Below are 6,262 nucleotides of genomic sequence, written 5' to 3' on the forward strand. Positions count from 1 at the left end.
ATCAGGAAGGACTATAAATCAAACAAGCTCAGATGTGCCATAGTCTTATGTCTGAAGGTCCTAAATGTGATTTATTTGAAAGACTCTTCTCCTTCCCAAAATGTCCTGCCAAATAAGAGATCATTGCAGGGACCTGGCTTCTAAGTTTATCTCAGGGAATGGAGCAGAGATTACACTATTGGAACCATGATTTTTGACTGTATGAATAAATTTTCTCACTGGGGGTCCCACTGAGTGGGGGAAGTCACCTAATAAGAAAAGAATAAGGCAAGCTTTAAGTATCAACAGTTCTTGTGGGACAAATAGAACCAACTATAAAGCAATTATAAATATTGAAATTATACAGTGAAATGAAAAGTCATCTTCCTGATCATCCACAGAAATATGTACCTATAAAATTGAGGTGTAATCATGAGATTACATAAACATGTAACATGATATTACACACTACAATTCAGGTATTGCGGAGAGAACAAGCTGCTTTAGCAAAAGTGAGCAACAGTTTTCAGGGTCTATGGTCATGCACAGCTTGTCTAGATAGGATTAACCTTCATCAGATAACCATTCCTCTGGTATGTTGCATCTGAACACTAGCTGTTACTGGCTATAATTCTCAAGGTCCCTGACAATAAATCAATTCTTAACAGATACAAATAAATTGGAATAACCCTCTGCATCTTATCAGGTCATTATGGATTAATGTTGGAGTTCAACAACAACACAAACCACAGAAAACTTACAAATTCATGGAAACTGAAGAACTCTCAATTGTTACCAATATGACAAGGAATAAATAAGGGAAGAAATTAAAGACTTCGTAAGATTCAATAAAAATATAGCCAAACTTATAGGACACAATTAAAGCAGTTTTAAAAGGAAAGTTTGTTGCACTCAGTACCTTCATATAAATGTGGAGAAATTTCACACTTGTGACTTAACAGCACACGTGAAAGCTCTAGAACACAAAGAACCAAATACACCCAAGAGGCACAGATGGTAGTAAATAATCAAACTGAGTGCTGAAATCAATAAAACAGCAACCAAGAGAATAATACAAAGAATCAGTGAAACAAAGAGTTGGGTTTTTTTTTTTTGAGAAAATTAGCAAGATTGACAAACCCTTATCCAAACTAAATAAAAGAAAGGAAAAGAATATCTAAATTAACAAAATCAGAAACAAAAAGGGGAACATAACACTGAGGAAATACAGAGAATCGTTGTCATATTTCACAATCCAGTCCTCCACAAAGCTGGAAAATCTAAAAGAATTAGACATGTTTCTTGGCAGATACCACAATCAAAGTTAAACCGTTATCAGATAAATAGACCTATAACATCTAAGAAATAGAATTATTCACACAAAAACTTTATTAATTACATACAGCATTGTTTGGACAATGGCTCAGGCATATCCCTAGCTAGCTCTTATATCTTAAATTGACCCAGTTTTATTAGTCTGTGTTTTGTCATGAGGCTGTGGCTAGAGACAGTAAGGTTCTAGCATCTTTCTCATTTGACAGTTACATGGTATCTCTGTGATTCTGCCTTTTTTTCTCCCTGAATTCAGTTTAGTTTTCCCCATCTAGCCCTATTCCACCCTGACCTAGGCAAAAGCAGCTTTTTTATTAACCGATTTTAATAAAATATATGCACAGCATAAAGAGGAGAATCTCACAACATACTTCCCAAATTATTCCACAAAATAGAAATATAAGTGACATTTTGTGGACTAAACTCTTTTTACGAGGGCACAGTTATCCAAGTACTCAAAACTACACAAATCAACAAAGAAAAAGAATTACAAACCAATTTTGCTCATCAGCATTAATAAAAAAATAATCAATAAAATACTAACAAACCAAATCCAAGAACACATCGAAAAGATCATCCACCATGATTAAATGGGCTTTATTACAGAGATGTGGGGATTATTCAGAATATGAAAATCAATGTAATTCACCACAGAAACAAATTGAAAGAAAAGCCCACATGATCATCTAGTTAGTTGCTGAAAATGCCTCTGACAAAACTCAACAACCCTCCATAATAAAATTCTTGATGAGATCAGGGATACAAGGACATACCTAAACACAATAAAAGAAATATAATTGCCAACATCATATTTAATGTAGAGAAATTCAAAGAAATTCCACTAAAATCAAGAACATGACTAGTCTGTCCCCTCTCTCAATATCTATTCAATATAGAACTCAAAGTTTCATTAAAACAGTAAGACAACAAAAGGATTTCAAGGGGATACAAATTAGAAAAGAAGAAGTTGAAATTTCTCTATTTACAAATGACATAGTAACCATAAACAACACCAAAATTTCTATCATGAAAATCCTGAAGTTGATAAGCACCTTTAGTGAAGTGGCTGGGTACAAGATTAACAAAAAAAAAAAAAAATCAATAGCTCAATAGCCCTCTTAAATGCAGATGATAAAAGGACTGAGAAAGAAACCAAGGAAACAACACCTTTCATTATAGTCACACACAATATAATACATCTTGAAGTATCTCTCCAAGCAAATAAAAGATCTATGGGACAAGAATATCAAGTTGTTTGTTTGTTTTTTCCTCTGAATGTCTTTATTTATAGACTTGACATCTGAGCGTTTCTGAGAATGTTAGCATGGTGTCCCGCCCACCCCATGGCCCACCAGTCCAGCCTGCAGAGGGGACTCTGCTGCCTTGGATTTCCAAAATAAACAGAATCCACGTGTTCGCACACAGCTATGGCAGATGGCCCCACAATCTCCAGAGCAGCACTATGGGACAGTCTCAAGGTATCTTCTGATGTGCGGGCACCTTGCAGTGTCCGGCAGTGCCGAGCGGTCTACAGTTTGTCCAGGAAGTTGCCCAGCGCCGGGATGCCCTCCTTTAGGCCTTTGTGCTTGCGGGTCTCAGGGACTACTTGGCATGGGAGACTGCTGTTGTCAAAAGGGTCCACAGGCTGGATCTGGGGGAAGACTTGACCACCCGTGTTGGAGCGCAAATCGGCTGTGAAACCAAAGGACTCATTGACAGGCAAGTAGGCCTTGACCACGAACATGGGCGTGCCAGCCACCTGTGACTCCTCAAACACATGACCACGCTTCCTGTTGAGGAAACCATAGATGCCACCCACAACTTGCTCAGGACACTGGATCTCCACAAGGTAGATAGGCACCATGAGGCAGGGAGGGCTGTGCGGTCAACCTACTGGCATAGAAGCAACGCCAGGCTGTGGGGATGATCTGGCCACCACCTGAGTGGATGGCATCAGCATGCAGAGTCACGTCATGCATATCGAATCACACACCACGCATGTTCTCACAGAGAGCGCCCTCCTTAGTGGCCCACTGGAACCCAGCCGCCACGCTGTCCTTGATCTCATTCTGGTACTGCACACCCTTGGGGATGTCTGTCAGGATGTTGGGGCCTGTGCCGTCAGGCCTGAAACATCAGATCTTGCGGGCTTTGGCGACATCCCACTTGTACTTCTCAGCCAGGAAGCATGTTCGAGTCTTGAGTTCCTTGCTAGCAGAGACTTCCTCCTTGTCGATGTCCTCAGCCAGGCCATCAGCGAAGGGCCGGGCCTTCATGTACAGGCGGTTGTGCTTGTTGGGGGACTTGGACAGGCACAGCACATTCGACTCTTCTCTCACCCTCTCCCGGTATGAGACAACAGGGTCGGAATTCTTGATGGGGATGCAGGCATGGTCTTCTTCCAAGTCCTTGAGGCAGATCTCCAGGTGCAGCTCCCCTGATCCGGCAATGATGTGCTCCCCAGACTCCTCGATGAAGCACTGCACCATGGGGTTGGACTTGGCGAGTCGCTTCAGCCCCTCCACCAGCTTGGGCAGGTCGGCAGGGTTCTTGGCTTCCACGGCCACTCTGACAACAGGGCTGATGCCGAACTTCATCACACGTATGTTGTGTGCCTGCTCAAAGGTGGTGATTGTCCCAGTCTTCACCAGGAACTGTTCCACACAGACCAGCCCCACAATGTTCCCACAGGGCATGCTTTCAATGGGCTCCACATAGCGCCCCATCATCAGGATGGTTCTCTGGATGGGCTTTAAGGACAGGTATGTAGTTGGGGCCCATGATGTGGACCTTGAGTCCCGTTGACACCATACCAGAGAACACTCTACCAAAGGCATAGAAGCGGCCTTTGTTGGAGTTTGGCGCCATCTTGGAAATGTACATCATGAGAGGGCCCTTGGGATCGCAGCTTTTAATGCCCATGACGACCTCGTCATCAGGTGGCCCCTCGTAGTGCAGCTCACAGCAGTACTTCTGCACGGTGATGGGTGGGCAGCTGGATGGTGATCATCTGCAGCAGGGCATCCCCTGCAGGCAGCCAGCGCCGCATCACAGCTTTGAGCAGCAGCTTGCCCTCCATGTCCTTGTCCTCGCTGTCCAGCTTGATGTTCAGCTTCTCGATCAGCTTGGCCGTCTCCTCCTTTCTGAAGTTCATGATGACATCGAACACCTTAAAGATTGGGTCCAGAATGAGCTGGCAAAAGATGCGAGGCAGCTTCTTCCCATCAGGGCTGTTTGCCTACTTGCTGAATTTGCCGTTGGCTGGATCAAAATACCTGTCTCCCCACAGTTTCTTCATCATATCCTCCACTTTCTTGGCCCATTCGTCTGGCCCCAGTTGGCCCTCACCCTTGGCTGCAAATTTGGCTACATACATCTCTGCGAACTGCTTCAAAGTGAAGGCCCAGCCATGCAAGCCAGAATCAAAGCCCACGGTGCCCAGCACGGGGTCAATCAGGATATTGCCCATGGGCCCACTCTCGTTCTTGCCGTAGATGGAGATGATGACGTTGACATTCTCCACGATGCGCTGGAAGGTCTGGTAGAGCTCTTCAGGCCCCAAATGCAGCTCAAGCAGAGCACGGTCCATCTTATTCATCATCAACACAGGCTTGATGCACTCAGCAATGGCCCTCTGCACCGTCTCGGTCTGCACGCAGACGCCACCACCAGAGCTCCATTGGTGACACGCAGGGCAGCTGTCACCTTCGAGGAGAAGTCGACGTGGCCTGGAGAGTCCATGAGGTTGATGAGGATGCTGGAGCCGTCCTTGCTCTGCTTGATGAAGTTCAGGTGGTTCTCATACAGTTCATAGAAGAGGGAGATGGCGTTGGACTTGATGGTGATACAGCGCTCCTGCTCGTCCTTGAGGGTGTCGGTGAAGCGGGTCTCCCCAGCTGGCACAGAGGCAATGATGACGGCTTTGCACACCAGGGAGTCCGTCAGCGTGGAATTGCCGTGGTCCACGTGGGCGATGACAGACATGTTCCGGATGTTGGCTTTCTGGTCTACCGTGAAGTTCACCATGGTTGCAGATGGCGCCAAATTCTTACAGGCAGAACAGAAGAGCAAGCTGTGCCGGCGGCGGCTGCGGTGAAAGAGCAACAATATCAAATTTTTAAAGAAAGAAATTGAAGAAGATATCAGAATATGGAATGGTTTCTGCTTGGAATTCCCATTTTGCTCTCTTCTACCCTTCCAGAGACCTAAATCAAATTCTTTATTAACTAATGTAACAAAACACATTCATAGCATTCAGAGGGAAATCCCACATTACACATGATAGAGAAAAAAGAGAGAGGGGTGGAGAAGGGGAGGGATTGAGGTGAGAAGTAGGAGGGAGAAAGAGAGACCAACATACAGACAGATAGACAGAGACTGGAAGAAGAATGCCATTCATGAAACGTGGGAGATATTCTAGGCTTTTATACCAATGACAAAATAAGAAAGATACATATACAAATATCAAATGTTCTTACATATATGTAGTCTCAAAAAGTCCTTTAATCCTTTAGAAATGGGGAAAGAATGCTGATCAGTACTAACGTAGTGGAGAAATGTAGAATTTGGTCATTGTGCGGATCTCTGTGAGTTCGAGGCCAGCCTGGTCTACAAGAGCTAGTTCCAGAACAGGAACCAAAAGCTACGGAGAAACCCTGTCTCAAAAAAAATCCAAAAAAAAATTTTTTTTTTGCTATTAGTAAAAAAAATGTGGAAATATATTTTGCAATAGGGTGACTGTAATTAGTAATCATAGTGTATTTTTATTTTTAATTGCTAAAAGAATGAATCTTGCCATTCTCAGCATTTATGAAATATAATTTATGTTGAGAATGATTCTGGTAATCATTTATTATTCAGAATTATCATTTTGACGTCAATAATATAAAATAAAATAAAATAACCATGTAAAACATTTCCTTGGTATCTCACTTTGTCCAATGATGTATTA

The 6,262-nt window shown here is 43.3% G+C and overlaps 1 pseudogene; it reads right to left on the reverse strand.

Moving 5' to 3' along the window:
• Positions 1-2,839: 2,839 nt before the first annotated feature.
• Positions 2,840-5,337, reverse strand: LOC121446513 (annotated as a pseudogene).
• Positions 5,338-6,262: the final 925 nt, after the last annotated feature.

This window comes from Microtus oregoni, unplaced genomic scaffold, assembly GCF_018167655.1.
Source record: "Microtus oregoni isolate MIOR12 unplaced genomic scaffold, Mior012 000003F_ref0000135, whole genome shotgun sequence".
NCBI lineage: Eukaryota > Metazoa > Chordata > Mammalia > Rodentia > Cricetidae > Microtus > Microtus oregoni.